A 14185-nucleotide genomic window follows, 5' to 3' on the forward strand; every position below is an offset into this window, starting at 1 on the left:
TCTGCACATGTATCCCAGAACTTAAAGTAAAAAAAAAAAAAAGCATGTTCATATGATCATGTGTGTGTGCGTGCTTGTGCGTGTGTTCTAAGCATAGGCAAATATGCATAGACTCATGAAAGTGATAAGAATATGAGTGATTTTAATTTCATCTTTTTAATATATATTTTCAAATTTAAAACATTTTTAAAAATTCTTACTTTCCAAACAACTGGATATAATGTCAGAAACTTACAGTCTCAACCTCAGTCTTCCCATCAACCACTCTACAGGGAAGGGCCAGTATGTGATTCCAACAAATCCCCTTTGAATTAGAGCACATGTAGGTAGTAAACATTCATACATTGATCTCCTGAACCACTGACCGATGCCCCGCTTTTTTCAGGCACCTGCACATGGCTTAGAATCATTTACACACAGAAACACAGGATTGGAAAAGATTTCAGAAATGATCTTGCCCAACTGCCAGCTCAATACACAGCTCTCTCCACTGCATCCCTGACTGGGGCTCTTCTGTCCTCTGCTTCATCACTTCCCAGGCTGGAGACAACAGGGCAGTGAGACCCGTTACTGGTGGAGAATGGCCCCCATCTTGCAGAGAGGAAATATCTTACTCCCACCCACAGATCCTAGCCCCATATCTATGGTATTTCATAGCTTTAAGAACTCATCTCACAGGAAATAAAAGAAGAATTGGAGGGTTTTTTTTTTTTTTTGTCTTTTTTTTGTTATTTTGTTTTGAAGACCTCTTTCAGTTTATTCTAGTTTCCTTTCCATGCTGTTTGGCCCACTCAGAGACTTGCCTTATTCTCTTTCTTTGTGTCTGAAGTTTCTTTCTCCCCTAGGCAAAGCACCATAAGCTAATTTGCTCCCACTTCATCTGGCCACCTTTCTTTAGCAGGCCATCCCTACTCTGATTTCCTACCCTATAGATAGCTGACTTTCTTTGTCTTTTCCCCTACTATTTCCATCGCTCTTTTTCCTTTCTTATTTAGAACTTCTTATTCTCATTCCGCTTCAGGGTCATATTAAAACAGTTGGAGACATTACAATATTATAACGACTCTCTGAATATGAATACAAATAAAAGCAGTATTTAATTATAAATCAAGTTTAGGATAGACCACATTTTTTTTCAGATATTCACAATAATGATTATTTCAATCCTTTTTAAAAAATGTTTTTATTGTGGTAAAATACACAGAGAGTGAAATTTACCATTTTAAGCTGTAAAATTCAGGGGCATTGAGTACATTCACAATGTGACAAAACCATCACTATCTAGTTCCAGAACTTTTTCATTGCTCCAAAGGGAAACCCCGTGCACACTAAGCAATCACTCCCCATTCCTCCCTCCCCCGACCCACTGGCAACAACTGAGCTGTGTACTGTCACTATGGGGATTTGCCATTTCCGAGTACTTCATATGAATAGAATCATACAATATGTGGCATTTTGTGTTTGGCCTCTTTCACTTAGAATAATGTTCTCAAGATTCATCTCTATCATTGCCTGTATTAGTACTTCATTCCTTTTTATGGCCAAATAATATTCTACTATATGTGTATGCCACATTTTGTTTATCCATTTATCAGTTGATGGTCATCTGAGTTTTTTTCATCTTTTGGCTATTACGAATAGTGCTACCATAAATATTTGTGTACAAGTTTTTGCTTGAACATTAATGTTATTTGTTGAGGTGTCAACTTTTCCTCCAAAACCAAAGCTTGCTTATTTGTTTCTTGCTGGGAGCCTGGGTAGGTAGTGCCACTGCTTTGCTATTGTCCTAGGCAGTGTTTAGCCCGTCCACTGGTAACCTCAGTCTGTTTCCCTATTTCTTTCACTCTCTGCTTGCCTGCACAAATTTGCATGCGTATATGGGTTCTCCCCTACTTAAACAATTTGGAATTCATATTGGCAAGTGGATTTTCCCCCTCTTATAGAGGAGATTAAAAAAAATAAGTACAGTGAATGTGTCCAATTCAGAAAGGCCTTGGGCCTCAGTTCTCAGCTTCCCCTAAGAAGGCCTCTTTCCAGCTCGATTCCAGGAAGGCTGGCTCCAGGAGCTCAAGCCAGCAGAGGCCCTGCCTCGGGCCTCAGCTCATAAAGCCAAGGTGTGTCTGAGTCCCTTAACTCTGTCAGGCTTAGAACTTGAGCCTTCACTCACTGGCTGCTGTCAGAGTTCAGCGTTCCCTGCCAAGCCATCGGAAAGCTGGAGGCCAGAGAGAAAAGGCGAGAGGCATCAGATTTCCGCCTGCAGATGGGAATGGGACTGACACTCCCCACATAGGATTTCTCTGTGAGCAACCACAGGCATTATCAGTGTTCAGGATCACATCACAAAACACAGCCTGATCATCTTGCCTTCTCTTTTTCCTCCTCACAGAGATAAAGATGCATTGCTCCTTTTCCCTTTGCCTCCCGGCCTTTTCCTTTGTTTGCCCCTCTCTCCTTTCCTCCACAGCCCCGGCTTTCCCAGGTCTGTTTCTCTGTTGCTTTTTCCCCAAAGGCGCTCCTGTTTTCTCCTGTCCCTTTGATTCCTCCCCCTCCTTTCATCCTGCAAATCTTTCTCTGTCGACTCCCTGTCTCCTTGCCATTCTCGGTGTGCCTTTCGGATCTGTTTCCTTTGACACTGGTCCCAGGCCTGCTGCCAAGTTTCAGACCCATTAGTGAGGTGCCTTGCTGACTGAAACACAAATCAAGACTGATCCGGGTACAATTAGCAGCAGCTCACACCTCATCTGGAAAGCATTAGCCAGCACTGAGAGTGCAGGGAGGGAGGCACAGGGAAATATTGATGCCAAACAGAATAGATCTCCTACTTTTGGAGCGTGAAAGGATCCTGACCCAGTAGACATATAACTGAAAATAAGATACAAATAGATAATGCAAAGTTGAGAGGCATGTTAACTTACCTTGGCCACTCTTCAGCATCTACGCAAGCAACACAGGCACCTTAACACACAATTCAGGTGTATAAATATCATCCAGGAAAAGGGGTGTCTGATTCATTTAATCCAGATATTCTAACACTTGTGTGATCCAGGAGTCCTCTGCTCTCTTGCAAAATTCTATCTTGGTACTGTTTCTAAAAATTTAATGTACAAAAGAATCACCTGGCATTGAGCTAAAAATGCAGATTCTGATTGACTAGGACTGGAGAGGTGCCTGAGATTCTGCCTTTATATCAAGCTGATTGGTGAAGCACACTTTAAGGGTCTAGGACAATTTAAGACATTTAACTTTGGTCAAGTACCCTCCCAGTACCCTGACCTTCTTCTTTGGAGCACTCACAATTATAAGGAAGGATGAATGATATAATTAGCTGTTTGATGCCTATCTTCCCAACTCAGAGGCAAGCTGCCCAAAGGCAAGGACCAGGCCTGTCTGGCTCTCCTTTGTATCCTCAGTACTAGCCCAGTATGTTGCATATCGTAGGTGTTCAATAAATATTTCACAAGTGAATTTTCACAAGTGAATGAACCAGCTCAATCCCTAAGGCCCATCAAAAGTTACTCCTATTTCAGAGAGCCTTCCCAGTCCAGCCTCCCTTATCCATACCTGCCTGGTGGCATTTCATCATTTCCCCTGTGTCTTATCTTAGCCCCTCAAGTAGATCATTAGTTGCTTGAAACTGGGACTTTGTCTTCTGTGTTTCTGAACTTTTTTTAATGTCCTTTTTTCTCCCTTCCTCTCACTCCCCATCATAGTAAGGGCTTGCTCTAGCAGGCATTTAATGTTAGTTGATTGATTGAGAGACCCTAGGATGATGCCAAGTTCTATTTAGACTTCAATTATAATGCTCAAGGGGTGGCTGGATTTTGGCTTGGACAAAAGCCAAGATTTTATATGCCCCAGTGGAAAACCTTTAATACCACCTAACACATTGTGGGGTGGGAAGGCTAAGACATTATGTGTGTACAAAATCAAGCGATGTAATACCGTGAGGCTCCCAAGGCAGTTATAAATCAGGCCACTCCAGAGGGGTAACTGCGGGCTGTGGCCATTACTTCACTTCTGTTTTCTCAACTGAGAACGACGGCTCACGTCTGCCAAGCTTTACTTGCTGGGGTGGGGGCTGTTGTTCCCCAGGATTGGGCAGACCGTTTCTCTTGGAAAGACAGAAAACTGGCTCACAGAGTTCTGCCAAAGATAGGAGAACCTGGTCTTGTTTAGAACTCATCAAATGTCCTAACTATTTTTCAAACATTCAGGGCTGTGTGAAATGCAAGTGCTTTCATCAAGCACTACCCCCATACCCCATAATATTAAAACATGCATATTTTAAGGGACATTTAATCCATATGCTTTTTATTTACTTACGCTTAAATCATCAAAAATAATTATTATGAAAACCTGTTTGACATCTGAGAAACTTTATGAGCATAATTTGGAAATTTAAAAATCTTGCTTTCAGGAAAAAAACAGAAAGTTGTGCTTTTCCAAAAACACATGGCTTTTAAAACAAAGAGATGTGAGGGCCTTTCTAGCATTCTAATTTCACAGGGCTTGAGGGGTTCAGCACCAGCACAGCACAAGCTCATATCCCTCATCTCTCCAGTGAATCGTAGATGGAAGTCTCAGGCATGGCAGGTTCAGGCTGCTGCACTTGATTTGATTCTGTGACCTTTTAATACCTGACAGTGACAAAACTTAATCTGTCTGCAGGCTCCCAAGCATATTTTACAAATACCCCAGATGCATGTTCAATGTGTATTTCTGCAAAGTATGTGACTGTGGCCTGATTATCTTCTTAAGCAGATAAGACATAAATTCCAGGGTGTTAGAGACAACTTTTGAAGTTCAAAAGAAGTACCTGGCAATGAAAATCTACCACAATGCAGCTCAAGTATTTCATTCTGTGAAATAGACTTGCAATGATCTGATTGATCTCAGGGTGAGGCATGAGGCAGGAAATGTGGGATGTCCCATACTGTCTGTTAAGGCCCTGTCTGAAATTGTCCCTGAAAACTGAGAGCCACCACTTTGGTCTCTGAGTTGATTCACGCATAGGTGAAATTGTGTAACGGGTGGAGGGGGTGAGTTTCAAAGCAATCCTGATATGCACACATACACACATACATAATGTTTGTATAGAACTATCCTATATGAACACAATGAGTCCAGAGCAAGTGAGCAATAGAGAAGGTAAGAGATTCTGATGGAAGAAGAATTGCATTGTGCCTAAACTCAATGCATGATTGTTGAATGGGAAGTGACTGCACGTTGCTGAGATAAGTAACAGGAAGTCTGGATCCATGACTTCCTAGCCCCAGACAATAGGCTCACCTCTTCCAAGGTATGGATATGAGGTTTGAGGTAAGAGGAGAACAAGAGGCAGCTGCAGGGCAGGGAGCAGTGGCTTAAGCAAGTGGTAGGAAGTGGCAGTGCAAGGAGGCCCACGTTCCCCAGGCCTCCCCACTGTCCTCCCTCCTCTGCTGCCTTGGAGCTCAGCCTGAAACAAGCAGAGCCCTGCCTGGACAGTGAGTCCCCAGTCATGATACTCAGCATCCGAGTTAACCATTCAGTGGAACTTCACTGAGGGCCTGTCAAGCGTGACACAGCCATTGTCTCAGAGCCACAGTGGTGGAGAACATTTCAGTCCCCAGCCTCACAGTTCGCAGTCTGGCAAAGAACAACCAGCTTCCCTCCTGTCTGCCCTAGATTCAAGAGAGTGCCAAAGGAAACAACAGGACAGAAGGAGACATGAGGAAGAGATGGGACAGACAACACTCAACCCTGAGCAGACGTGAGGGGCAAAAGAAAAGGCAACATTAAGGACCCATTCAAGTTTCAAATCTCAGCATCCCAGAGGATGGTGAGGATACAGCAAAAATGGGGAGTGCAAAAGGAGAAAGGCAGTTGAATGTGAAGATAACAGGGTCTTTGGAGCCTACCTACTAAGTCTGGTGGGATAACCCTGTTAAATGGGAAGAGGGAGGCCTTTCTTGGTACATTTTAGGAGGGAAAAAATGGCTGCCTGGAAAGTTCATATACCAGCAGCAAAAAGAAGAGCAGAATGGGATGAGAGATTATGAAAGCCCTTCACGAGGAGGTTAAGTTCTGGTGGGGTGTGCCCATCAGAGACCAGCAGAGACAACTGGCTCTCCGGCCTGAGTTCGCCTACATCAGAACTAGCACATCTCTCTGTCTAATTTCTAATCACTGTAAATATGTTCAAAATGAAAGAAAAAAGTAATCTCCACCCCAATAAACTGGATCAGATGTGTGTGCTTCAGTGGGTAGTGGTAAATCTACATATGGAAAACTGTATTCAGAAACGCCTGACTACAGCACTTAAATTCTATGGCACACATGGAATGAATTGAGAAGATAGCCAAACTTACAAATATTCCACCCACACTGTGTAATATGGCATCCTGATGCGTTCGGGAAAGAGAAGAACAATGTGGTGGGACACCCCCTCCACGGCTAAACGTGGACACCTTGAGCATGGACCAGATTCTCCCTTTTTTTTTTTTTTTTTTTTTTTTTTGAGATAGAATCTTGCTCTGTCACCTCGGCTAGAGTGCAGTGATGCGATCATGAATCACTGCAGCCTCAAACTCCTGGGCTAAATTGATGCTCCCATCTGAGCCTCCCAAGTACCTGGGACTACAGGCCTGTGCCACCATAATTGACTATTTTGTTTTGTGTTTTTTTTTTATTTTATTTTAGAGATGGGAACCTCATGATGTTATCCAGGCTGGTCTTGAATTTTTGGGCTCAAGCAATCCTCCTACCTCAGCCTTTGGAGTTGCTAGGATTACAGGTGTGAGCCATTATGTCCAGTGGACTAGATTCCTTATGAGATTTTCATATCACTAAGCATTTGGACAATCTCATCATTTTCTTTTTTTAACTTTTATTTTAGGTTTGGGGATACATGTGAAGGTTTGTTGTTATAGGTAAACTCACGTTACAGGGGTTCGTTATACAGATTATTTCATTACCCAGGTATTAAGCCCAATATCCAATAATTATTTTTATCTGCTCCTCTCCCTCTCCCATCCTCTACCCTCAAGTAGACCTGAGTGTCTATTGTTCCCTTCTTTGTGTTTATGAGTTCTCATAATTTAGCTCCCACTTGTAAGTTTGAACAGAACATACATCTGTTCCTGTGTTAGTTTGCTAAGGATAATAGCCTCCAGCTCCATCCACATTCCTGCAAAAGACATGATCTTGTTCTTTTTTATGGCTGCGTAGTATTCTATGAAGTATATGTACCACATTTTCTTTATATAATCTGTCATTGATGGGCATTTAGGTTGATTCCATGTATTTGCTATTGTAAATAGTGTTGCAATGAACATTCCTGTGCATGTGTCTTTATTATAGAATGATTTATGGTCCTCTGGGTATATACCCAGTAACGGGATTGCTGAGTCAAATGATAGTTCTGCTTTTAGCTCTTTGAGGAATCGCCTTACTGCTCTCCACAATGATTGAACTAATTTACACTCCCACCAACAGTGTATACCTGTTACCTTTTCCCAGCAACCTCGACAGCATCTGTTTTTTTTTTTTTTTTTGACTTTTTAATAATAGCCATCCTGACTGGTATGAGATGGTATCTCATTGCGGTTTTGATTTGCATTTCTCTAATGATCAGTGATATAGAGCTTTTTTTTCATATGCTTGTTGGCTGCATGTATGTCTTCTTTTGGAAAGTGTCTGTTCATGTCCTTGCCCACTTTTTTAATGGGGTTGTTTTTCTCTTGTAAATTTAAGTTTCTTATAGATGCTGTATATTAGACCTTTGTCGGATGTGTAGTTTGCAAATATTTTCTCCCATTCTGTAGGTTGTCTGTTTACTCTGTTCATAGTTTCCTTTGCTGCGCAGAAGCTCTTAAGTTTAATTATAACCCATTTGTTAATTTTTACTTTTGTCATGATTGCTTTTGGTGTCTTTGTCATGAAATCTTACTAATTCTTATGTCCAGGATGTTATTGCCTAGGTTGTCTTCCAGGGTTTTAATATTTTGGGTTTTACCTTTAGACTTTAATCCATCTTGAGTTCAATCTCATCATTTTCTGAAAAGAAATCATACACTATCCCCTCTGGCCATCTAGAATGCTTTGGAATATTCATTATTTTGAGGAGATAAATGTTCCAGATAACAAAGGGTTTATCTTGTTAAGTGACAAAACTTTTTTATTTCAATAATTTGGAATAAAATCTCTCCCAAAGTTATATATATTTTTCTTAATTTCTTAAAGGTGAATTTCACTTGAGGACTGCTCATTACAAACTCTGCTATAATAAGAGAAATACTAGACTATAAGTTCCATGAGAAGTGAGTGCATGCAGAAACTGGTGATCCAAATAAGGGCTGTAGTCTAGTTAATAGCACTATACCAATGTTAATTTTCTCACTTTGATAATAAACTTTACTTATGTAAGATTGTATAATTAGGGAAAGCTGTAGAAGGGTATATAGGAATTATTTCTGCAGCCTCTCATGAATCTAAAATTATTCAAAATAAAAAGTTAAAAAGAAATTTTCTGTTTCAGTTATCAAGTAGGTAAATAGGGGAAGGAAGGAAGGAAGGAAGGAAGGAAGGAAGGAAGGAAGGAAGGAGAGGGGAGGAGAAGGGAGGGGAGGGGAAGGGAGGAGAAGGGAGGGGAAGGGAGGGGAGGGGAGGGGAGGGGAGGGGAGGGGAGGGGAGGGGAGAGCAAGGCAAGGCAGGCCAGAGCAGGTCAGGGCAGGGCAGGGCAGGGAAGGGAAAGGAAGGGAAGGGAGGGGAAGAGAAGAAGGAGGGGAGATCTATATAAAGCCATATGGGAGAGACTATGCAGCAACAGAAATGTGGAGGCTTTAAATCCAGGCTGACTCTGAGGTCAAATCCCCTTCCCAGCTTTGGGACGCATTTCTTAAACTCTGTGAAACATTTCTTAAACTCTGTATCTACCTTTATAATATCAGGGATTAAAAATACGTACTGCAGAGGATTGTTGTGAGGATTAAATTAAACAATATGCCCAATACACTCAAACCGGTATTCATCACCCGGTGGACATTCAATAAATTGTCCTATTCTAAACACCCTTATTTTTGTAGTGCTGGTTACCAGTCATCAGAACTCAGCTCTCACTCATTAATGCTCTCAGGGTGCTTCCCTATTTAATTTGCTGCCTCTTCACCTGCTGTGAGCTTGATCTAGTTCTATATACCATATTATATAGGCTCCAAATAAGGATCACATACGGTCAATAAAGTGTTTTGTGTTTGTTTGTTTGTTTGTTTGAGATGGAGTCTCACTCCGTTGCACAGGCTGGAATGCAGTGGCGCAATCTCAGCTCACTCTAACCTCCGCCTCCCGGGTTCAAGCGATTCTCATGCCTCAGTCTCCTGAATAGCTGGGATTACAGGCGTGCACCACCACGCATGGCTAATTTTTGTATTTTTAGTAGAGAGGGGGTTTCATCATGTTGGCCAGGCTGGTCTTGAACTCTGACTTAAAGTGATCCGCCATCCTCGGCCTCCCAAAGTGCTGGGATTATAGGCATGAGCCACTGCACCCGGCCAGAAAAAGTATCTTTGTTTTAACTCACAGGCACTAGTTTTAGCTGCTCAGACACCTTTGTTCTTTTGATTTCCTGTCTAGTTTTTGACTGAGTTCCAGATGGATAAGGTTTCTAGACAAGTTCTTGTTAGATTAGGCAATGGCATTAATAAAAAATAGCCATCATTCATTGATCATTGTAATGCTAAATATGCTAAGCAGTTAACATACAGTATCATTTAATCCTCACTCTGTGAGGTAACTATTTTAATTTCTAGACTGGAGATAAAAAATTCTGATACCTTGTCCAAGGTCCCAGAGCTAATTAGCTGCAGAGCTGGCATCACTAGGCCTGGCTGACTCCAGAGCCCAAGCTTCTATCACAGAGGATGCTGGAACAGCTTCCTGTTCTTCAGTGTAATCAAAGGTACTTTTAAACGTCCCTAGTCTTTAGGGTTGGAGCTCGATCGCTTTGAAGGAGATAAAGAGGATGAGAAGAAGGGGAAGAGAAAAGAAGGGAGTAGTAGTCAAGAATCCAGTTATTTGAAAACAACTGTTATAGAAATAGTATTATTTTATATTGGTAGATCCTTTAAAAATGTTTGTTCAGTGATTCAGAAATAAGCAAGGTTTCCCCAACTGCTAGAGAAAGAATACTTTTTTCTCCCTTCTATAACTGAAATCTCTCATCTATGCTGACTCTACCTCCGAATGCGTGGCAGAACCAGCCAGGAAACATTTCTCACAGAAATATGAAGCACTTGGATTTGAATTGTGTAATTTCCCTTTAGAGGCCATCCTTAAGAATTGCGTGCCTTGCATGTTGAAGAATTTCTGTCTTTGGTTACCTGACATCTGAATAAATGCTAACGATCTCACCAGTCAGTCCACAGAGTCCATTGTTTATGTGCTTCAGCCTGTAATGGGAGACATGTGGGGAAACACAAAAGAAGGAAAAGAGAGTACTCCTGCTTGCAAGATGCTTTCCATCTCATCCAGCAGAGAACCTGGTCTAAGAGAGGTGTAAAGAATGTGCCTATTCTATAAGGGAACAGAGGCCAGAAACCAGCAAGGCTGTGGACCTAACCAGCCGTAAAGGCAGAGAAGTTTTAAACAGAAAAGGCTGCTGGGCCTTGGCATGTATTTTGCAATGGTTTGTGGTGTGAGGGATGTTTGGAGCAATTGTAAACAGGAACTGCTATGTCCTTATTAGGAATAATCACTTCTCCAGGCAAAGAAGTGGCTGTTGAGGCTTTTAAACACGTTTTGTGCTTAAGGTTTCCTCTCTCCCTCCTAGGCCAAGCCTATTCTCCCCATTCCTCCTGTAGGAACTCATTGAAGCTATACTGTATGGTTGCTCTTTGAGATTGCTGCTTGGCAGAACCCAAGAAAAGAAACATCCAGGGACTCCATCTGGCTGGATTCACCTTGATCCTAACTGCTCACAAGAGCTGTTTATTCCCCCAACACTGAGCCTAGTATACCTCTCCTTTCTACAGAGTGCCCCTAAGAGCTATCCAGCAGGCCTGGCAAATTTTGCCAAAGACAGAACACTGGGCAGGACTTCAGGGAGTGCGGATGGGTGCTCAGTAGCCTGCATTTGGAGAGGCAAGAGCTCAATAGAAAGTAGGGTCTATGGAAAGAACATATTGGGACCTCAGTTTCCCTGTGGGGAAGGGGAGATAAACCCTCAGGCCTCAATGCCCGAGGTCACCCCCCGGGGGCTGCTTTGATCCAGTATCACCTGTACAGAGGTGATTAAAACATAGCTGTGGCAACAAACAATATGGGTCAAAATTCTGGCTCTGCTTCGTCCTAGATGCATCTGCTTGGGAATTAAAGTGAGATATAGCAAAAAGCTGAATTTAGGGGGAAAATGAAGGATCTTTTAGAATTCTAGCCATAGGCCAAACCACCTTGGAGGAGGTGGTTATTTATAAACATTTGGGATTAAGGAGACTGAGCAAATTTGAAGACAAAGGTAAAGTCAGTTTTTCTCATTTTGAGAGTCAAGAGTGAATGAAATATTCAAGTGAAGATGGCAATAGGCAGTTAGAAAAACAGAAATAGAGTTTAGAGAGAGATTAGAATGAGATTTTCTTCATTAATGATCCATGCATGATCCTGTTTTATTTATTTTATTTCATCTTTAATAATATGAGGAACACTATGAACCAACCTATAGTGCAAGAACTAACCATTACCAATAACTCACATCTACACAGTCCTCATTCATATCACAGCCCTTCACCTCAGAGGAACCATGATTTGGAATTCTGTGTCTATCATTCCTTTGCTTTGTTTTCTGCTTTATTACAATATATTCTTGTATAAAAAGTAAGTTGATTTTTCTTGTTTTTGAACTTTATAAAGAGGTTACACTATAATGTCCGCTGGAACTTGCTTTTGTCACTCTACATGATGTCACTAAGATTTATCCATGTTCAGCGTAGCTGAATATCACTAATTTTCACTACTGCATAATATTCCATTGCATTAATATATACAATTTATTTATCTCTTGTCATTGGTTATATGAGTTGTTTCCAATTTTTTGCAATTCTGAACAGTGAGCTATGGACATTTTTTCCTATGTTTCCTGGGACATATATGTAAGAGTTTCCCTTGGTCATGTACCTAGGAGCAGAATTAATCAGGGAGGTGATTGTCAAAGTTTGTCCAGGGAAACCATGTAAAGCAAGAAAAGAAGAGGACTGGGGTCATATTCTTAGAAACATATACATTCAAGTATGTAGAAGAAGAAGAGGAGCCAGACAAGGAAATTGAAATGGGTGGCAGAAGAAAGGAAGTACACTCAGGAGAGAGGAGGGTTTCTTAAAGACAAGGTGACCAGCATCAAAGGATGCTGCAGAGACCATTTAAGGAGAATAAGGTTGAGAAAAGGTCAGTGATATTTGAGAAAGCTATTTGTGGCTTTATGGACTGCTGAGAGTGGAAGCCAGATTTCAAGGAATTAAGGATGAGTTGTGAGGGGAGAATGTAGAATGTACGTTCTACATATAGAAAGTTATAGAAAGTTAGAGGAGATAGCAGAGCTGATACATGATTTTTAATATGTTAGTTGTTTTAAGGATAGAGAAGATTTATGTTTATAGATTCAGAAGTAGAAGCCATGGGAAGATAGAGATTGAAGAAGCAAGAGAGGTTAGTTGTAGAGGAAGGTCTTTTAAGGATCTGGAGAGGATAGAATGTGAAGCACAAGTTTGTTCTTGGCAAGGAGGAAGAACTCTATGTCTCTGAGATAGGGAGGTTGAAAAAGAATGCATTAAAAAATTATCATCATCATAGCAAGTTACATTTATTGGGTGTACCATGTAAAATATCTTAAACTTACCCCTTAACAAATATTATCTCACTTAATCCTCTGAACAGCCCTGTGGCATAAGTACTTTTATCATCGCTATTGTAATTTTCATTTTACAGAAGAGGAAACTGAGGCTGAGAAATGACTAGACCCAGCTAGCTGATTGAGGGTATGTGCTGTCAATCACTACATGTAAGCTGAGAATTAGGAAGGCAAAACAAGCTTGAGCTAATGGCCAAAGCTCAGAGCTGAAGGACATCAGAAATTTTGTAAGAATGGAAATGCTTGGACTGGGCACTCTTGGGAATGTGATAACAAATCAGAAAAGGGAAGTGAACATATTGGGCTCCTACTATGTTTCAGACTAAGCACTAGGACCTTTACAAACATTGACTTATTTCAATAGAGATAAATAAAAAGATGACTAAGAAGTAGCAAGCGCCCAGTAGCGACTGGAAAGTATCCAAATGTAGTGGAATTAAACAGTCTGGGCTTCCTCCAGCATACTCAAGTGCCAGGAACAGGAATCTGGAAAAGACAGTGTGGTTGAGACCAGGTTGGGGAGATACATAGTGGAAGCCAAGAGGCAGGGGTGTTGGGGAGGCCAGAGAGAACCATTTACTGGTTGACCATGAGGACTCACATGGGAAGGAAGGAGAATAAAGTCATAGAAAAAGAGACTGAGTTGGGGCTGGGGGAAGATCAATGGACTAAAGCTCACAGAGTGGCACAAAACCAGTCCAGCACTGGCATGAGTGGGAGGGAGGTGGAAAGAAAAGAGCTTAAGGCATAGAGGACTTTCATGATTTGAGATCCCAGAGATTGAGCAGCTGAGGGCTGAGAGGTTTGCAGTGTGGTCACCCAGGTGGGTGCTGAAGAAGAGGGTGTAGATGAATGCCACTGAGATTGAGAAAACAGAAGGCTCAGCTACACATAGCACTTGTAGTTTTGTTGTTTTATAATCTTCATAGCTGCCCAGTGGAGTAGGTGTTCCTAGAGACATTACATAGGTGACCAAATTGAGGCTCCCCCAATTTGGAAGAAGCAGAAGAAGGATATGAACCAAGTTTGTCTCCTAGTTCCCCTCTTCCTCTTCTTGGCCGAATATTTTCACTCACCCTTCAAGAATCAGTTCAAATATTATCTCCAAGAAGGGTTTGCCACTCCCAAGGCTGGGTCCGATGCCCTGCTTCTAGAATTTCATGATTCCTTTTTCACCTTTGTCCCAATTACTCATTTATTTCTCTTGCTAGTCTAGAAGAAAGTGACTATGTCTCGATTTATTTCCAGGGCCTGGCACAATTATTGAGCCAAGATGAGCTCTGTATGTGTAATGAATTAATGTGTTTGAAA

This window comes from Pan paniscus, chromosome 2, assembly GCF_029289425.2.
Source record: "Pan paniscus chromosome 2, NHGRI_mPanPan1-v2.0_pri, whole genome shotgun sequence".
NCBI classification, from domain to species: Eukaryota; Metazoa; Chordata; class Mammalia; order Primates; family Hominidae; genus Pan; species Pan paniscus.